The 22,177-nt window shown below is 39.0% G+C and overlaps 1 long non-coding RNA gene across 1 annotated transcript; it reads right to left on the minus strand.

Moving 5' to 3' along the window:
- Window positions 1-700: 700 nt before the first annotated feature.
- Window positions 701-21,947, minus strand: LOC107000486 (uncharacterized). Its single transcript, XR_013400149.1, has 3 exons — window positions 21,703-21,947; window positions 8,448-8,632; window positions 701-1,946 (listed from the first exon to the last, which is right to left on the minus strand). It is a non-coding gene; the product is annotated as an uncharacterized LOC107000486 (long non-coding RNA).
- Window positions 21,948-22,177: the final 230 nt, after the last annotated feature.

Raw genomic sequence — 22,177 nt, forward strand, 5'->3', positions numbered from 1 at the left:
TATTTTCATTACCAACCATCTTGATATACAACACTCAGCAATTCCTTATATTTTTTTCTTTCTTTGTGACCTTTTCTTAGTCTGACTGTGTACAGTCATATCCCAGAACATTGAATGTGTGCCATCTGCTTCCTCTGAAATTTAATGGCTAAGCTGAAGTTCACTGAGAGAAATTAAGAGGCTGTGACTTTTCTTTTGTCCAAGTCTTTGAAAACAGCAATCCACATCCAACCTCATGTTCTTAAATCCTTTCATCTATACACTGGATCCAACTTGATCTTGGAAGGACGCTAGGATGTTAATATGACCATTTAGTGGTTTCAACATCAGTCTTGCTGCCCTAATCCTCTTTTCTGTAGTTAGCCCGGGAACCCACAAATCTCTTAAGTGCAGCCTTTCTCCATGCTTGCCTGGATCTTACAATGAAATTTCTGAGGCTCCTCAACTATTTCTACTATATCTCAGCCTCTTTAGTGAATCCTCAAATACCTCTCACTTTCTCTTTCTTTCCCTTGTCTCTGATAATCGTCTGTATTCTTGTCCTCATATCCCCAGGCTCTGGCAGAGTTTATTGCTTAATTCTGTGTAGTTATCTCAGTAACACTGGGCTGCCAGTTACACACACACACACACACACACACACACACACACACACACACTCAAAGAGCAATAATTGCCTTAGGTTTAAATATATTTACTTAATTGTGATCTATGGTCAGTTTTTATTTTCTCTCAACCTGATTTATCTAAAAGTAATTCACAGATAGATCTTAGTCTCTAAGGTAAGAATTAAATGACACAATATGTATAAAGCATGTAGCACAGTATGTGGTACAATGTAAATATTCACCAGGACAAAAATACTATTAATAGTAGTAACAGTTTTTTCATTCATGATAAGTGAATTTTCTAGGGCATAAGTGAATTTAGGGCATCCCTTACTACAGAACTGAATGAGAGAAGCGTTCCATGGGATGGCGGTTTTTTTTTTTTTTTTTTTTTTAAATAATGTTTCCTATATAAAAGCACTAAGTCTAAAATCCCTCCAATAGCAAAACACGCCAGGTCATTGGTGTCCTATAGAAATTTCTGTGGTAATGAAAATGTTCTATATCTGGGCTCTCCAATATGGTAGTCAATGGCCACATGTGGCTATTGAACACTTTGTGTGTGGCCTATGTGGCTGAGGACCTGAATTTCTAACCTTAACCACCTTAAATTTAAATTTAATTGCATGTGATTAGCAGGTATAATAATAAAGAGCCCAGCTCTACAAAGATCATATTGACTAACGGATGTTTATTAACAATATTGTCCCTTATTTTCTGCATACTTACTATGTTGCATATTGCACTTTTATTATAACCCTCTATTTGTTTTTCCCCTTCAACACTGCAGCGCTCATTCATTTTAACCAGCTGTCTCCTGCATCAAATTCTTGGAGTAATTAGCATCTCAAAATGAAAGTTACCTTTGACCCTTCATAACAGTTGTAAGATTATTCCCCTCTGGAGAAACAATGCCTACTGATGACCTCTTTGCGCAGCTTGTACTTTAGTGTTTCAGTGTGACCTGTGAATGCTTGATACATTGGCACACCAAAGGGATGCAAATACTCTGTCCAAGGGCATCCTGCCAGGATTGTGTGCAGGTCACCCTGACCCAGCCAGAAAGCTACAGATACCATGGCACATAACCTGGGTCCTTATTGAAGGAGTGGTTTTCAGAAATTAGCCAATCTTTTTATAATAGAGAGTTCTTCCAAGGCTCAATGATAAATATGTATGCTTCTTGGGCCATCCGGATGGCAAATGACTTCCTTGACTTTGGTAAATGTATTCCTCTGCTGTAATGATGAGAGTCACATCCTCTGTTGGAAAATATCTAGCCAGCAAAAAATGGATGCTAATACCAACATTCTGGAAATACTGATCCTCTTGAAGGCCCTGCCAATGATAACAAACACCTTTTAAGTTTTGTATATTGATAGATTCCATTAAATACTTTTTTGCCTATTGATAGATTCCATTAAATACTTTGTTGCCAAAAATCAGGAACAACAGACATGTTTAAAGAACAATATGGTTCTAGTGTAGTCTTTTGTTGGAAGGTAGTATATTTGTGTTATAAATTCGAAATGATTTTTTAAAAATTTACTTGTTTTGGTAGTTGTGTTTTATCTATAAGTCTCTTACATGATATATCACTGTCACAGGAAGTATTTTTAATAATTACATAGGGAAAATCCACTAAATTTTCAGGTTTATTTAACCAAATAAAAGCTGGTTGAGGACTTTAGAGAAAAAAATAAAGAAAACAAAATGCAAAATTTAAAAAAACACTTAAAATAAAAATAAAATACAGTACTCTTACACCTAACCAAACATTTATAAATTGGAAAAACATTGAATTTTGTCTATTCCAAGTTATTGGGCAACAGAGGTGGGAAAATGGCTTGGGACAAATATGTATTTTAGCAATTAGTAAATATTTCAGCTTCCTGGCATTTATTCCTACCTGAATGGTAAAATAATCTGAAAGTTTGTTGTAGGTCATTAGACATACAGCAATTGTATACCAGTCACTGACATATATCCAATTATATACCCAATTAGATTGAGTACTCTTAAAACTCTGAGATCACTATAGTAGATTAGATTATTACTTAGGAAATATTTACTCTCTCCGTACTTTCACTGGAAGAGCACACTGCTCACTCCATTGTTTTAGGGCTTCACCGGTGATAGCCAATGAAAAGCAATATTGTGCCAGTTCTGACTCTAAGCTTTCTGAAGTGTCACATGTTTCCACTTATGACTCTCAACAGAAGTAAAACATGTGTCAGTTGACCACACTAAGACATAGGGAGGAGACCTGCAGCCAACTTACAGACTGAAATACAACCACCCAGCTGAGCCCAGACCAGTTGAACCATATTCTCCTTGCTGTTCTGTGAGCATGAGAATATGTTCACTGTTTCGTGTCACTGAGATTTTCTGGTTGTTGTTTATGGTGGCAATAACTTCCTGATACATTGGGGTGAGTCACTTAAAATAGTATGCCTTTCTGTATCATATGCACTGCTCCAGATCTGTGCTCTTCACTTTCATCTGCTCCTCTTCACAAGTTCTACAGAGCTGCTCCTTCCAACTCCACAAATAGCCCTGTTCTGGCAGTTTCACTACCACATTGAAGGTTGTTAAAAATACAAATTCTCGGGGCTCCCCCAGACCCTGTAGGGGTGGGGCTCAGGGATCTATGTTTTTAACAAGTTCTGCAGGTAATGCAATACACACATTAGGTTGGCCACAGTTTGCCAGGACTGTTTTGATCTTAGCAGAGTTAATCCTGAGAAACCCCTTGGATGGTTGATCACTCTGTGAAAACCCATGCAGTAGCTTACTGTGTTAGTCCATTTTCATGCTGCTGATAAAGACATACCTAAGACTGGGCAATTTACAAAAGAAAGAGGTTTATTGGACTTACAGTTCCATGTGGCCAGAGAGGCCTCACAAACATGGCAGAAGGTAAAAGTCATGTCTCATGTGGCAGTAGACAAGAGAAGAGAACTCTTCTTTTTAAAACCATCAGATCTTGTGAGATTTATTCACTATCACAAGCACAGCATGAGAAAGACCCAGCCCCCCATGATTCAATTACCTCCCACTGGGTCCCTCCTACAACACATGGAAATTTAAGATGATGTTTGGGTGGGGACACAGCCAAACCATATCATTCTGCCCCACAGTCCTCCCAAATCTCATGTCCTCACATTTCAAAACCAATCATGCCTTCCCACCAGTCCCCCAAAATCTTAACTAATTTCAGCATTAACTCAAAAGTCCAGAGTCCAAAGTCACATTTGAGATAAGGCAAGTCCTTTCTGTCTATGAGCCTATAAAATCAAAAGCAAGTCCATTACTTCCTAGATACAATGGGGGTACAGGCATTGGGCAAATACAGCCATTCCAAAGGGAGAAATTGGCCAAAACAAAGGGGCTACAGGCCTCATGCAAGTCTGAAATCCAGTGGGGCAGTCAACTCTTAAAGCTCCAAAATGGTCTCCTTTGACTCCATGTCTCACATCCAGGTCATACTGATGCAAGAGGTGGGTTCCCATGGTCTTGAGCAATTGTGCCCCTGTGGCTTTGCAGGGTACAGTTTCCCTCCTGGCTGCTTTCACTGGCTGGCATTGACTGTCTGTGGCTTTTCCAGCTGCACAGTGCAAGCTGTCAGTGGATGTACCATTCTGAGGTCTAGAGGATAGTGGCCCTTTTCTCACAGCTCCACTAGGCAGTGCCCCAGTAGGGACTCTGTATAGGGGCTCCAAACCCACATTTCTCTTCTGCACTTCCCTAGCAGAGGTTTTCCATGAGGGCCCCGGCCCTGCAGCAAACTTCTGTATGGGCATCCAGGCATTTCCGTACATCTTCTGAAATCTAGTTGGAGGTTCCCGAATCTCCATTCTTGACTTCTGTGCACCTGTAGTCTCAAATGTCACATGGAAGCTGCCAATGCTTGGGGCCTCCACCCTCTGAAGCAACAGGCCAAGCTGTACCTTGGCCTCTTTTAGTCATGGCTGGAGTGGCTGGGACACAGGGCACCAAGTCCCTAGACTGCACACAGCAGAGGGACCTTGGGCCTGGCCCATGAAACCATTTGTTCCTCCTAAACCTCCAGGCCTGTGATGGGAGGGGCCACTGCAAATGTCTCTGACATGCCCTGGAGACATTTTCCCCATTGTCTTGGTGATTAACGTTCGGCTCCTCGTTACTTATGCAAATTTCTTCAGCCTGCTAGAATTTCTCCCCAGAAAATGGAATTTTCTTTTCTATTGCATTGTCAGGGTATAATTTTTTAAAACTTTTATGATCTGTTTCCCTTTTAAAACGGAATGCCTTTAACAGCACCCAAGTCACACCTTGAGTGGTTTCCAGCTTAGAAATTTCTTCCATCAGATACCCTAAATCATCTCTCTCAAGTTAAATGTTCCACAAATCTCTAGGGCAGAGCAAAATGCCCCCAATCTCTTTGCTGAAACATACCAAGAGTCACTTTTGCTCTAGTTCCTAACAAGTTCTTCATCTCCATCTCAGACCATCTTAGCCTGGCTTTCATTGTTCATATAACTATCAGCCTTTTGGGCAAAGCCATTAAACAAGTGTCTAGGAAGTACCAAACTTTCCCACATTTCCCTGTCTTCTTTGGAGCCCTCCAGATTCTTCCTACCTCTGCCTGTTACCCAGTTCCAAAATTACTTCTATATTTTTGGGTATCTACAGTAGTGCCCCACTCTACTGGTACAAATTTACTGTATTAGTCCATTTTCATGCTGCTGATGAAACCACAACCAAGACAGGGCAATTTACGAAAGAAAGAGTTTTATTGGACTTAGGGTTCCACGTGGCTGGGGAGGCCTCAAAATCATGGTGGAAGGTGAAAGTCATGTCTCACATGGCGGCAGACAAGAGAAGAGCTTGTGCAGGGAAATTCCCCTTTTTAAAAACCATCAAATCACATGAGACTTATTCACTATCATGAGAACAGCATGAGAAAGACCAGCCCCCATGATTCAACTACCTCTCACTAAGTCCCTCTCACAACATGTGGAAATACAAGATGATATTTGGGTGGAGACACAGTCAAACCATATCACCTACAATGGTGGGACTTCTGCAGTCCTAGGAATACACAGTTTTCCCAAAAACTTTATTCTGAAAATTTAAGTTGATATGTCTTGCCTTTGGCTATGACCAAACAGAAATTTCTCTCACTAAGTTGTAAATCTTTACAGGAGGAAAAGATGTTGAGTGTTCCCAAGTGGTGTGTATTGCTTCATGATAAAAGCAGCCTTCTTAGATAGAAGGGAGCAAGGATTTGTAAGTTTCTAATAGAAGCTGTATGTGTACAGTATAAATAGATGAGATTTTCAGATTCTTGTGTATGAGCCAGTCTTTGCACTGAGCATTGGAACAGGGGCTAGAGACAGTATGGGGTCAGACAAAGGTAATGAAGAAAAAACACTCAATATATATGTTTAATACTTAACAATTTCACTACTCCAGCCCTTACTTTCCTACATACCTTTCTCCTTCAGAAAGAGAATGTGGTCCCTTTGTTCCAATTTACTTAAGAAGCTGTAGCATTAACTTAGGTTCTACTGCACATTGGATATGTAATTCTCTATGTAGGTGAAGCTGCGGTACATTGTGATTTCAGGGATCTTTCTTTTAGTTAACCTCTCTCACCCTCAGTTGAAGCCCATCAGACTGTGGGGCCCATAGCAACCCAACCAGCTTTGAGTAGAATCCATCCAAGAGTTCACTGAAGTTCTGCATATGTGCAAGACCCACAGGAAGGCCAGGATCAAAGGGACCTGAGAGAGCCTCAATGGGGCTGCAGGAACATTGTGTGATTTACCCAAACCATCTGCAAGTGACATAAATACCAGCCGCTTAGAACACCTGCACCAGATGACTCAGCATCAAGTTGGGAAGCCAGTATGGGGTTGAAATAAAAGAAAACAAAAACTTCAGTGACTGGAGCAAAACAAATCATCACATTTTGGCACCAGCTGTACTGGGAAAAAAAGGAAAGAAACAAAATGATTTAGCAAATTTTAGTCCACTTCCAATCAGAAGGATCTGCCAGCTGGAAGTGTCAAAGTTTGCATTGCCAGGTGTGAGTAAGGGAAAGGGTTAAAAGAAAAAAAAAAAAAAAAAAACCTGTAAGAAAGATTAAAGCCCAGAAACCTCCAATAATAGTTTCAGGATACCAGATAAAGAACAGCTGCTTAAGACACAATACCTTGATTATGACCTAGAAGGAATGGAGAAAGAGGGGCCCTTTGATAGTTAAGAGCAAGGGAGCAGGTGTGGACGTTATGTGTGCCGTGCCATCGCCAACAAGCCCAGGAGGTTCTGTTGGGTTCTTCCTCTCAGCTATGAAGGGAGCTGTTTATTTAGACACAATCCTTCAAAAACTATCAGAAAGTCCCTCTGCAACCCCAGCCACCACAAAGAAGGCCTTCCATACAATTTCAAGACATGAATATACCTTCAGTAGGAAAAGAAAAACATGATTGCCTGTAAGCTATTCTAATGAGGCTGTTTCTGGAATTTCAATTACCCCGAGATGCCTCCTGTTTATGGCATTGACCTTGTATTTTCTTTGGTAGACAGGAGGGATGTGATGAATGGAGGGCACACCGCTTTGTGCCTCATCCACCAGAAGAATGGCCACAGATATTCTTGGCATCTGAAGTGGCCCAGGTGGTCCCTCTGGCCTGATTTCCTTGGCCAGTTTTCCTTTCTCATCTGGGAATTTTGACCCTCCTGCTTTCCAACTAATTGTATCATATTATCTCCTTTTTGTTTAAGACTATTCTCTCAGCAAAAAGTTGCAAAAACTCAGATTATTGGGATAGAAAGTCTCAATTAACCTCTAACCTTGCTTCAGTGCCTGTGGCTTGGGTTATTCCTTACACCTAATTGTGGGCCCATTAACAGGTTGTCTAAAAACAAAACAACACATGCAAAAAAAAAACTGTTTTGACCAGGCTGTAATTGCTGCTAAGTGACACTTAACAATGGCTCTCTTGTACTATTGCTAACTGGACAGTGTGGGCTACTCTGACCAAGCCTAGACAGTGAGATTTACTTGTGATAAGGGCCTCCCTGTATCTCTTTAAGTGCTTTGTCCAGCAACTCCCTTGATTGAAGGGTGGTCATTTTTTGGATTGCCAGAACCGACAACGTGGCACAAAGCATGAAAGACAACTCCCATGGAGGACTACGAAAGCCTTCCTCCCCTCCTGCTGCAAATATAATTAGTTTATGTTAGCTGGAAAAGGTCAGAGGTTGTCAAAGGGTAGCAAAGTCTTTGTTTTTAGGCAAGATAGTGGAATAATTGCTTGATGCTCAGATCTGCAGGTGCTGTAAGGAGCTCATTTGGGCTTGGCAGCCTGCAGGGAAAGCTGATTTCCTCTGGAAAACCATGGAATTCCTCATGACAGAATCTATTTGCTGTGACAGGAGTGATTATGCATTCATGGCCTCAGCACAATACCTGCCACACTCTGCCCTCACCTTACCCCATTTTCACACACTCCAGGCATTGAGCCCCTTTCTTCTCTTTCTTTATGAGAACAGTGGAGGCATGAGCAGACGGACCAACCTGGTTGATTTCATGTGAGGGATTGTCTAGGGTGTCTTCGGAAGTGAAGGAAGAGAGAAAAATCTCATGGAGCAATTTATTCAACATAAAGGAGAAATCAAAAACATGAAAAGGAGAAAAAGATATATTGCCATGAAAAACAGCTAAATGTCACAGTAGGTTTTAAGTGAAGAATAAAGAGTGAGGAATGAGGAAATTCTTTAAAAAGTGGGTTTGCTTCAAATATGCCCCATCTTTCCCCATGCTAATCACCTTCGTTTTGTTTTGCTTACCTGTCTCAAGACATAGGAGCACATTGCAATGAGATCCCCAATTAAAACGGATTGGAATATCTTTAAAAACCAAGGTAAGCTCTCTGCACTTATTCTGCAATGCACTCACTTTGGCTGAGGTAAAGTCCTTTTCCAGTTAGTCTGCGGATGTTTTACGTACATGACAAGGTCATACATCCAGCCATCTGTTAAGAAAGCAAAGGAAAGTGAATCTAGAGCCAGATAAACCAGATACTCTTGTACTTGCTGGTTGTGTGAACTTGGGCAAGGCATTCAGCTTCTTTATTATACAGTTAAATTTGAAGAAGTTCAACTGTGGAATGAGAATAATAATGCCTTATTATATTTGTTGCCCAATTGATCTAAGGTTCAAATATTGCATCTCAAATTTCCCATTTTACCATCCAGTTTACATGTGATCAATCTAATGCAGGTTATAGATTTAATGTTTTTCAAATCCTGATTGCTGATGGCTTGGGCCAAGGTCACCTCCCTGGTGGGAAACCTAAGCCCTGGAGGCTCTCATTAAACCCTAGACTGTGAAATTGAAAGGTTGGACTTGATAACTATTGTGCCCTTGAACAGTCCACATAACAAGACTTGCACTGTTTCTTTCTACTTTTCAGCTCTATACTTTTACCTGGAATCTCTATAAAGGTCCTCCAGTTATTTGCAAACCTGACATTTCTTTGGCCTCTGCATAAATTATGCAGAAAGTAGAATTTGGATTAATGTAGAATTTTAAACACATATAAATGAGATGAGATCAATACTGAGGGCAGCACTCAAATTACCCATATCTTGACCAGTAAAATGGCTCACGTGACTGACTTAGACAGGCTTTTAGCTTTGAGGTGGCATTTATGAAAATAGAGAACACAGTTTCCTTTGATGTTTTAGGAAGCTGTGCCTTTAATGTGTTTTGACACCTGTTTTTAGGGGTGTGCTCAAGTAATGTGCTGAAGAAATACTGGCTATAGAGAACAAGTCAGAAATCTAACTGTGATGAAAAGCGTTTTTAGACCTTTTTTAATGAACAAGTCAAATTCTTTTAATCTAAAGAAAAGCTTTTCAAAAAGAAAGGATGGAAGGAAATAGGAAGAAATGTGAAAAGAAATAAAAAGAAGGAAGAAATTGATGGGTTATACCCAGTGCCAAAAGAATCAGTGTTAACATACCAGAACTCTAGAAAAGGGCCGTGTGGATTTGTGACTGAACAGATTTATAAAAGTAAATCAATGGACACAGAATCAAAACTATTGATCAGGGTCTATTTTCTACCCTGTTTCTACCAGATTTTGCAGGGTTACAAAACAAATATCCTTTATTAATACCTCATTTTCTGATGAGACAGTCAGTTATGAAACAACACCCAGCAATGGAGATAAAAAAGTTAAAATGATGGAAGCAAACACGGAATGCCTTAAAGTTTTGGGTGGGAGAGAAGGCTGGAATAACTGTATATAGAGTCAAGGACACCTGACCTGAGCCTCGAGGGATGGCTAGCCTGTAGAATCCTAATAGGCAGGAAATCATAGAAAGAGAATGAGCAAGGGCCAGGAGGGGAGGAACATGTGGTGGTAGATGAACTGCATCAGTGGCCCCACTCTTCTCTCTCTTTGCCCCATACCGTGCAGTGCCCTCCCACTCTGGACAGCATTTTGTTCTATCCGCTGATTCTTGCTTTGCCCAATCATGAACAAATATGGCGACAACAGAGTCAGGAAACTCCAGAAAAGTCCTTGAATGTGTCTCTTTTCTAATTCACTCTTCTAACTTTGGCATGAGAAAATGCTCAGCAGATGGTACAAGTAAGGCAGAGAAGAATTGTCCAAGTTTTCCAGCGGAGGTCCTAGACAAGCTGACAGCGTATCCCAGACATAGGAGACCCTAGCTAAGATCAGCAGAGCCCCCTAGCTCATCTGCAGCAGACTGCAGGTGCAGGAAGGGCCCGTTCAAGACCTGCAGGAGTCTCCCAGACAACCTGCAAATGCATGATATGTTTAAGGCAATAAATGTCAGGGTGGTTTGTAATGCAACATCATTATGTCAACAAGTAACTGGTACATGTGTCATGCATTCATTAATAAAGGATTCAATTTGGGGACAAATTCCTCCATTCCTTTTGTTGTAGATGTTGGAAATCGTCTTTTACAGAGGAGGAAGCTTCAGTGTGAAGAGAAAAGAGTCATGGTTGTTCACCAAGAGTAAACAGAATTGAAAAAAACATCATGAGTTCATTTATATCTAAAAGAGTGTTCCTGAAATAGCTAGAAGCTGAGGCAAATTGTTGTAAGCACTTCAGTTCTTCCAACTAAGTGCTTCAAGTAATCATATTTTAGGAAATTAAGACATTTGAAATATTAAAGATTTGCTTTTTGCCATTGCACATTTTTATTCTGAAAGGCAACCATATTTTTAAAGCTTTTTATTGTGAGATACATAGCATTCATATATATGTGTGATTTTTGAAAAAATAATAAAACATACCAACAAGATTATGAAAGATTGCCAATAGCTTTGAAGATTATCCCTCAATTATCCTCCATACATGTAACACCATCAGCCCTTGTCTCACCCCAGAGATCACCGCTAACTTGTATTTTGCGTTCATCCACATTTTCTTTAAGACTATATGCTTATGACTCTCAAATATGTAAGACCAATGATGTTATCCTTCTCTCATATCTGCAATGCCGTATTTCTAACTACATACAACTCCATATATATAGACATCATGCTCAGTACCCTGCTGTTACTTCAGAAATAACATGTCTCAAAACAGACTTACCACTGCCCCCAAAACACCAGCTTCCTTTCCAAAATGTTTCAGGTCTGCCAAAGCCCACACCTTGACCTAGAAGTCCATGCTGAAGGGGTCATGAGGTTGGACAAGGGAGGAGGCACAGACAGGCTGGCACAAATCCTGCACCAATGCAGGAAAACACTTTGATTCACTTATGGCCAAGGGGTCAGTGGCAGCATGTTGGAATCATAAAGCTGATGCATAAATAAAAAATTACAGGCCATTCCCATATTTTCCCACTCATCTTCCTAAATAAAGACTTTAATTTTTACTTATTTACCTGTTTATTTTATGGTTTCTATGACTGTTTTGATTATTTCTATAAATATTGTACAGTTTCTATGAATATTCAATATAATATCAGAAATTAAGATTTTTCACTTACAGCATAGTTCACAGCCTTTAAGACTATATATAATATGAAAATATCTATTTGGAGAATGCAAGAGTTTTAAATTACTATAGGCATTTTGGCTCTTAAATATGCATCCATCTATTCATGCAGTCAACAAATATTTGTATGTCTGTAGTCTATGCAAGGCAATATTGATAAAGTGGAAATACAAATGAAAAATACTGGCCTTGCCTCAGGAAGGTCTGATAAGGAAGAGAAGTTTGCACACAAAAAAGCTCAACACAAGTAGGGACAACATAATTTTCATATTATCAGGTTAGTTCTCAGGCTCAGAAGCTTTGGGTGATGGTGGTCAGGGAGGATTTGTGGCTAAAGCGAAATATGACCTAAAATTGTTCCAAAGGTATAGATACAAATATAGGAAAGGAACACTCAAATTTTTAAAATGTATTTAAGGAAAGGCAAAAGTGTACAATTTATTCATTTTTCTATTCTAAAAATATCAATTGGGTTACAGAATGCAACCCAATAAATAAGAGAAATAAGGTAAATAAGAGAAAACACCACTGCTTTCATGTAGTTTATATTCTGAGGGATAAAAAAATGATCAAATGAAATAATTGGGGAAAATGTTTTCTCAGAAAATAATGAAATATGATGGCTTGATAGACTTCGTTTTGAGTAGGGAGATGACAGTTCAAATAGAACAGTCAAGAAAGACTATTTGAAAAGATCACATTTAGATAGAAGCTAAATGATGAGAAACTGCTTTGTATAATTGTAATGGAAAACATGCATCGACTTGTAGAGAATGTGAGGTTTCCACATAAAAGGACAGAAAAATACAATTACAAATTTTATTTGGGGGTCATATTATAGATAATAGGTAACGATGCTGCCAGCAAAGATATAGTGTCACCAAGTGATATTTAGCACATTTTCAAATGCCTATGTTAATTTGACTAACTACTTCATTCTCCTATTTGCTTGAGATTTTCTATTTTGAAATATCTCATTTGCCTATACAAAGCCTATCTATTTTATAAATGTACAGAGTAGTATTTAGCCATATAAACTCACTTATCTGGTGTTTGGTGATGAAGCAGGGTGCATCTAAATTTGTAAAAGTGGTATATCTACTATAGCTTTTTATTTGTATTTATATTTTTGGTTGTTTCAGAACCCAAAGAGAAATTTCCTAAACCGTAAGATGGGAAAATTAGTGATGGAAATAGAAATCACAGAAGTATAATTGACTTAGGCATGACTACATCTAGGGGTTCAAACAGAAGGTACCAGAGCTCAGTCTCTTGTCATCTTGCAGCTCAGTTCTCATCTGCCCTGACTTAGCTTTTGGAGAGAATTTCCCTACATATTGACTGTGAGCTTCTTGTCCAGTAGCTTAAGAACTTTCACTTTCCAATAGTTACTAGAGTTTCCCTGGATTAGATTTCAATTGACTGTCAAAAGTCATATGTCCATCATCGAATAGCTCATTGTGACCAAGGTAATAAAATACATTGCTTGGGCTAAGAATACAGAGGAGATGTTTTGCACAAGAAAATCAAGATTCACTTGTAAAATTTTGGTGAAATCTATTCTGAGTAGCTACACATAACAGCTATTGACTACAGCAGTGGTTCTCAAAGTGTTTTTCCTATACCAGGAGTGTCAGCATCACCTGTAAGAAATGAAAATTCTTGCTCTTCTCTAGAAGCACTAAGTCAGAAACTCTAGTGATGGACCCAATAACTTATACCTTAGCAAGTTATTCAGGTAATTCTGATCCACATGAAACTTTGAGAATCATTGTTCTACACCATCATACTTAGAACAAAATCCATAGCCCTTTCCATGATCTATAAAGGCATATACGAAATGGTCCTGTTCTACCTCTCAGACCTCATCCTGTATAATTTCCATCTTTCTCACTTTATCTTCTTTTTATTACTCAACATTCTCAGTAGCTGTCATCTTGCAGCATTTGTGTGTGCTGTTCCCTCTGTCTAAAATGTTCTTCAGGTGGCTAGCTGTTCTCCTAACTATGGTATCCCTTCAAAAGCCATCTCTCAGAAGCCTGACTACTCCAACGTATCCCTCTCTTAACCCATACACCTCTATTACATTTTATTCCCTCTATTTTATATCATTATTTAATATTAGCTTAAATATTCATTGATATATGTATTCATTTAGATAAATATTAATATAGATAATTTATTTTCTGTTTCTCTGTTCAATATTCCTAGAATGTCACCACTGTGTGAGCAGGACAGAGCTGGCATTTGACTGTAATAGCCTTAGTACTTAAAACCATTCCTTCATACAGCAGGTGCTCACTAAATATTTATAGAAGGATTTACTAAATAATTCATTGAATATACTATGGTGGCTTCTGCTGCTCCACCATCTCTGCCAGTCATCAAATGAGGTAACAGCAAAGCTGAGTGAGTTATTAAGGATGATAGGGGGCGGGATGTCCCAGAGAGAAGAAACTACCAAAACCACAAGCACAGTATCTAATGATTCAAACTGATGGGCCTCAAGTTTTCAAAAAATATGCAAAAACTATCCTGGCTTTCCAGCCATGAAGACCACTTCCTTTCAAATGACTGTGCTAAAAGATAAAAGGGAGGAATTATCCCTTTCAGAAAATAGGGTAGAATGTTTACATGAGGGTTTTCCTTCATTTGCAGTGCATTTTCACAGATTATAGGATACCACCAGCTTGGGAGAGAAGGATGGCAGGATAACTTATTTTAAACAATGCAAAAACTGAGGAATTTGATCCCAAGATTCAAGTAGGAAGAATACTATACAAGGAAGTAACTAAAATGGAAACTTAGAGATGTAGATAAATATTCCTATGTGGGTGAGGATAAATAGATTTCCAAATAAATGTTTGAGAATAAAAATAACAAATTGTCTTAAAATAGTCTTCAAAATTAATTCATGCTAAGAACTCACAAATATTATGATGACCCTTTGAACTGTAGCATGTGCCTGTGTGTGGTTTCCTAGAAATAGTTTCAGCAGTCCTCAAAGAGTGACACAAAATATCACTTGGCATTCAAAATTTATTTCACCATCCATTTGTCCTTGTAGATATTCCCACATTTTTGATATTACAGAAACCTAGGTGAGGTCAATCATTGTTCTTAATTGTTCCAAATACATGTCACAACTCAGTCTTGACTAACTCTTCAAGTGAAGTAAATGGATGAATAAAAATTCATCAGTAAGCTTAAATCTCCCTTTCTCCATTAGTTTCAACATCCTCTTCAGAAAAATAATTTAGAAGTTTAATATCCAAGTTGCCAAATTGAATTCCATAAACTTCAGCTTGGTGCATCCCTTTGGCTTAGTGAAAGAAGAGTCTATGATAATATTTTTAATTTGTTAGCACAGTAGATTTCTGCCTATGACGCAGAAAGGGATGCTCTCTCATTGTATCTGCTTTATAGAAAGGAAACTGAGTTTATGCAACATCCAAACTTGTTTAAAGTTAGTAGCTAGGCTGTGACTAGAACCCAGGTGCCCTGCCCCATGTTTTACTGTCATTACAAAAAAGATTTATAACTCACAAATTAGACAAAACTAAACAAAAACAACAAAGCAAATAAACAAAAGCCAACATTAAATGACAGTGGATTAACAGTAAACCAGGCAAAGCCAAGTTAGCCAATTTAAATCTGAGTTTAACTTACAACACAAGAGGAAGGTAGAAAGTGTGGGTTCCAGACGAAGACAGCCAACATTTGAATTCTGACTCAACTGCCTGGACAGTTTTTCGTCTCTGTGTGCCTCAGATTCCTCACCTGGAAAATGGGTTAATATGAATACCAACTTTACAGGCTTGTTATGAGGAAGTAATGATATAAATGTTGAGAAAAAGAGCCTTGAACAAAGAAAGTGCACCAAAAGCATTTTGTTATTCACTAAATTTAGTCTAAAATTCCTATTTTACCAATTGAGAATGAGAATTATTGAACAGAATGTTTTAATCATTTAGGTTTTCTCTTTTCTTGAGAGAGAGAGAGAGAGAGAGAGAGAGTGTCTCACCCTGTCATGCAGACTGAAGTGCAGTGGCATGATCATGGTTGATTGCAGCCTCGACCTTCTGGGCTCAAGTGATCCTCCCACCTCAGCCTCCTGAGTAGCTGGGTCCACAGGCATGTGCCCCCACACCTAGACTGTTTTTTTTTTTTTTTTTTTTTTTTTTAAGAGATAGGGATCTTCTGTGTTACCCAGGCTGGTCTCCAACTCCTGGGCTCAAATGATTTTCCAGCCTTGGCCTCCCAAAGTGCTAGGATTACAGGTGTGAAGTGCCTCTTCAAGCCCAATAATTTAGTTTTAATCTTCACCAAGGACAGAAATAAATAAATACCAAAGAAGCTATCCAACAGGTAATAGAATGTCCATTTGTTGCCCTAACCTGGAATTACAGCTCTAAAATGTCAGTTTTCTACTAACTACAAGCGATATTGCACCTTCAGTGATTTCATGGGAAGAAACCTTGCCGTTAAGAATCAGATAGACTTGGATTTTCCAAATGAACAATATTAAAATGTAAATAGTCAAAATAATAAGGACATGAAAATCTGCTTATAACTAAAGAGGCTACAAACTTACGTGCATTCAAAGAACTATCTCCCTTCCTTATATTTTGCCCTTTCTGTCACACTTAAGAACTCACCCACTATTTCCATTTTTTGTGTGTGCATATTACTGATTATTTTAAAAGCAATGCCAGGTACACATGTGGAATATCTTTGTTATAATAAAATTGCATTGGAAAAAGCAAAACTATGAATGTTTAGCAAAAACAAACTTTGAAAGGAAACTTGACTTTTTTATTAATGTTTCCTTGGGCATTTTTTCTAAAATCAGCCTTGTCTCTGCATAATATTTTTCTTGGTAGGGGAGAGGCTGGTTAATATATTCATTATTTTTTTTTAATGTACTATGCTGCTATTTGCAGCTTCAGGTAGTTAATATTTGTGTTTAAGCTCTGCTGTTCAAATGGGAAAATCCACCCTAAACAGCATTGCTGAATAGCACGAAGGAATCCTTCGAAACAGGAGGTCCCTTTCCTGAATACCAATCAGTGTGGCTTTCCTCTGTGGCTGAGAGAGGAAGCACTGACCAATGTTTGCACTCCACCATGTCCTGCATGTCACAAGCTTAATTTCTAACACTGGCCGCCTTGTCGGCAGAATTTCTGGATGGTAGAATGAATTGAACCTCTGAAGAAGGATGGCGCTACTGTGTCTCCGGATGACGTCAACGTCTTCTGGGACAGCAGCATGAAAAAGCAAAATATAATCAGAAGGAGCCTGGCTCAAGATTACCTCAGAGAGTGTGGGTGTGTAAATATGATAGGCCAGCCCTACAAGAAAAATCATTAATGTTTGCTAACATGCAAGGCTTGAGTTAATAGGCAAGTATGAGTAGAAGACAGCAAAAGACCTTTGAATATGTTTTCTCTTTTTTTCTCTCATATGAAGAAGAAAGTAAATAACAATGTTATTCCTGTACAATCTCTGTGTTACCTCCCATTATCTCCATAATTTTTAATTATTTTCCTTCAAGGACTCTGAGGTCACCAAGTGTGAGAATGGTTTCTGTCCTTCCCAGGACAGAAAAGATGTAGTAAATTAAAAGATGAAAAATATAAGCTCAGTATCATAATGCTGGATGCATGAGGAGGACTAACTAGGAGTTTAGCAGATAAGTGTGGGGAAAGTGAACAGGACAGAGAAAGAGTTACTGTCAGGAAGAGTTCACTGGCTTCTTGCCAGTGAATGACAGAGAGGAACGGTGAATGATGCTCTGTGGCCTTCTCCTACCATTTTGTTCCTTAACACCTTCCCTTTCCCAACTTTGTCATTCTCTGTCCTGTTCTGGAACATCTGTACCAGTTTGGCTAGGCAACTTTATACAACATGGCATCGCTACTCATTCCAAAACTATGTATTTTCAACAAAGAAAAGTTGTAGGTTCCTCCATCTTGCCTTTCTTACAACCCAGAGTTTATTGGTTGGTTGTTTTTATAATAGCCCATATGTTTCAAGGTTGAGAGAAAATCTTGATGGCATCTTTGCTTCCTATGGCTGCATCTGGTTCATTAACCCTTCTCCCCAATAACAACAACTATATCAATCAGACCATAAAATGCAGCTCTTGCATCCTTTGTTGTTTGGCTATTTTATATTTTCCTTTTCCCCACACTTACCTGCTAAACTCCTGGTTACTGCCTCTCGCACATCCAGCATGATAGCACTGGACTTAGATTTTTCATCTTTTCATTTATTACAGGAATGACTCAACACTCTTCTCTTCCCTTACTGCATTTCCTTTGCCTTCCCCATTTACTAGCTTTACCTCAGCTCCCTACTCAAACTGCCACTTCTTAGACCTTGTTATGTCATAAAATTGTTCTATCTGAAAACTTCAAGCACCCTCTTCCTGACTTCAACTCCCTCTTTGTCATGGTTTAAACCATTTTCACTATGAGTAACTTTTGGCTTCACAAGCCCCCCTTTTTCCATTCTCCCACACCTTCACTTGCCTCATTGGCCAATGGATACTTTAAAATGGCTTTACATCAATAACAGCCTTACTTATATCTTACATGGTCTTGCTTATCTGTCTTTCTGCACTTTCTTTATACATTCTAGCAATTCCACATACAGTGCAAAATATCTTTTTGGTGTTCTACTTAAGCAATCAAATGTTGCTGGAGACATCCACACAATAGAACTGTTGGATTCCACTATCAAATGAAGTTAAATTATGGTGAATGTGCTCTTAATACTGTCTTGTAGGTGGATTGCATTAAGGGTCTGAATTCCTTGTCCTTCTGTGTATTCATATCCACTTGCCATGTAACTTTATTGTTTCTTCCACTGCAGAGAATCTACTTCCCCATTCTTTGATCCTGAATGTGGGTATGTGACTTGGTTTGGCCAATAGAATTTGAATATTAGCAAATATAATGCATGCATAGGCTTGAAAATATGCTTGCACATTCCCACTTCTGCTACTGCATCTCTGCCTTGACCATGACAACAACTTGGGTTGGCCTGCTAGAGATGAGGGACATGTGGAAAGGAGTCATTTATCTCAGGAGTCACTTATCTCCCAATGAAGCCAACCTAGGTCAGTGACAGCCACCCGGCCTCAAAATATGCGATCAATCTCAGACAACTCCAGAAGCATTATGAGGCTAATTCACAGAAACACAAATTTTTTAAAAAGTGTAGTGTTTTGAGTCACTCACTTTGGGTTGGTTTGTCATGCAGCACTGCTGTCACAATAAGCAGCTAATACAAAACTCCTGCCTGATTTCTTTGTTATACTTCTGCTTTAATTCCCAACGCAATGTAGTATTTTCACCCTCAAAAAATAGCCAAATGCTTTAGAGAGATAATGGAGACCACATAATGCTAACTCCCTCAACTTACCTCTATGAATTTGGCAAACTTTTCAGCATCCACATTACCCTATCCTTTGTCTCTCAAATGTCAGTAGAGAGCTGACCCTTTAGCTGTCCATGGAACCTACACTTTAGGTCCAATTTCTTCTTACCATGACCCTTTCTATCTGATGGGTGTTCAGCCTTTCCTTTTTAACATGATGTATTCTCCCTTCAACTGATTTCTACCTGGCCTTTGGCCCCTTCTTTCTATGTAAAAGAGTTACCTTGGGTTGCCTGTCACCCCTAGATTAAATGTTTTTCAATTCTCATTTTATTTCACCTTTAAGAAGTACTTTGCTACCATATGACCCAGCCATCCCATTACTGGGTATATACCCAAAGGATTATAAATCATGCTGCTATAAAGATACATGCACACGTATGTTCATTGCAGCACTATTCACAATAGTAAAGACTTGAAATCAACCCAAATGTCCATCATTGACAGACTGGATTAAGAAAATGTGCCACATATACACCATGGAATACCATGCAGCCATAAAAAAGGATGAGTTTGTGTCCTTTGTAGGGACATGGATGCAGCTGGAAACCATCATTCTCAGCAAACTATCGCAAGAACAGAAAACCAAACACCGCATGTTCTCACTCATAGGTGGGAACTGAACAATGAGATCACTTGGACTCGGGAAGGGGAACATCACACACCGGGGCCTATTATGGGGAGTGGGAAGGGGGAGGGATTGCATTGGGAGTTATACCTGATGTAAATGATGAGTTGATGGGTGCTGACGAGTTGATGGGTGCAGCACACCAACATGGCACAAGTATACATATGTAACAAACCTGCACGTTGTGCATTTGTACCCTAGAACTTAAAGTATAATTAAAAAAAAGAAGAAGAAGTACTTCGCACTATAGACTAATTGTTGATTCTTAAAATTCCCTCTTCTCTTTGTTTCCGTGTCACAAGACTGTTTTGGTTTTCCCCCTACATCTTTGTTTACTTCTCTTTTATCTCCACTTCAACTTTAATCTCATTTATCTGGCCAAGAAATGTTATTTCGCAAGGTTTGTTCCTACGCCCTCTTCTTATACTCTGCATTTAAACAAAGAGATCCCATCTGGGCCAATGGCTTCAATTATCACCTCACTACAGATGACTCGTGAATTAGTGTGTCTATCGTAAACTTTGTGAGCCCCAAACCCATCCATTCATCTGCCTCTTTGGTATCTCTGTTTGGGTATCACTAAACCACCTCATATTTAGTAGTTTCAAAATAAAGTTAATTGTCCTCCTCTCCAACAAATTGACTCCACCCTCAATGTTTACTATCTCAGGGAATGACGCTATCATCCATATGTTACAAAGGCCAGAAATCTAGGCGTTAACCTTTATAACCTTCTCTCAAATACAGCCAACTGCATGCCCTGTGGATTTTATCTTTTTCACATCACTCAAAGCTGGCTATTCTCTCTCGCTTTAAGGCCATTACCTTATTCCAGGCTAATGTCATTTGTTTTTAAGTTTACTGCCTTACAGTAACCTCACTGCCACTGCAGTACACTTGGAATTTCCAAAAATTGCCCTATATTTTTCCTCTCTTAGAAACACACATAGAGACATATACAAACTGGCATACTTAAAAACATATCTAAGTCTTCATTTCACATGAGATAAAGACCAAAATTCTAATGATGACCTGCAAGGCAATGCCTGATTGGTTAACCCCTATTTTTACAGCCTAATTTTACACATGTATGCCCCTCTCTGCTTCCTTGCCACTCTGACAATTTCTTCAGTCTCTTGAACTTTCCATGCACCCTTTTGTCATAAGCCAGACCGTCTGATGATTTCATCAGCTACTTTCCCCAGGCACTTGCTCTATCTCTGGGCAGAGGCATTGCCTCTTAAATACCACAGAGCACAGATCAGTTGACCACTGATCTGAACTGTTCTATGCTTCCTGGTGCAGCGACTTCTTCCCATCGTATGCCTTACCTCCTCCAGTTCTCTTAGTTTCTTAGTTTCTATATACAGCCAGTGTATATTTGACACACATTTAAGATCATGAAATATTTTAATTTACCTCTATTTTTGTTTATAAACCCCTGGATCATTCCTCAGAAATGAGCATATAGGACTTTCAAAGAAATCCTTCACACAACCTTTTCTTTTAGTCTTGATACATTCTACAGTGTCAGGGGCTGTATCTATCTTGATCACTGATGTCTTTTCAGCCCCTAGAGCAGTGCCTGGTAGAGTAAGCACCAGTAAACATTTGTTGAATGAAAAGGAAAAGGAAGGATGAGGGAGAAGAGAAAAGAGGAATGAAGGAAAAAAAAGAAACTCACATCGAATACATACAATATTGTGATTTCAGGCTCCAGAATTCAATGCTCAATAAACATGAATTAATTCTACCCATTTGGTTTATAATTACCAAAGTAATCTGTCCATAAAGAGTTATGAGTGAAATCTGCCCAACCTATACACCCAGCCCTTCTTATTGTGGTGCCTATTATTTCAGTTAAGAAGAGTATAGATCCATGTTTCATTTAAAAAGAGTATAGATGCATGTTTGTGATGTAGCACTGGCAAGACAGAGTCAGAACTGGCCTCATAAATCTCCAGGAAACGAGGGTGGGTACAAACCTTCAAAGACTGTCTTGGGCTGTGCATCATGCCCCGACAGCTCCCCATCCAGTGCCGCAGCCGCTTTGGAATGTAGCTGACCTCATGGAAATGGTTCCGTACCTACATGCTGAGAGTTTCTCCCTTGACCTTTCACTTTCCCTCTCTTTTGATCACTCATGTCACCTTTACATTTTGGCATACAGTATATTTCTGTGTCTTGGCCTGATTCAACAAATATGTAATTTGTTGCCATGGTTGTGTTTTGGTTGTAGTTCATTGTCAACATTCTGAGAGGTGAGGTCAAGAAATCCAGACAAGCTCTTTGGCTCTTCCTTGGTCATGAGATTTTGTGTTTTTGTTGTTCTCTACAGAGTGATGATTTCCAATTAATGCTTCTGACATAATCCCGTTCAACAATTCAACAGATATATACTGTGGTGGGAACGAGAGAGAAGAAATTCTGTCAGCTACATCAGAAGCTAAGTTAGAACTC

The sequence above is a fragment of the Macaca mulatta genome, chromosome 10 (genome assembly GCF_049350105.2).
Source record: "Macaca mulatta isolate MMU2019108-1 chromosome 10, T2T-MMU8v2.0, whole genome shotgun sequence".
NCBI lineage: Eukaryota > Metazoa > Chordata > Mammalia > Primates > Cercopithecidae > Macaca > Macaca mulatta.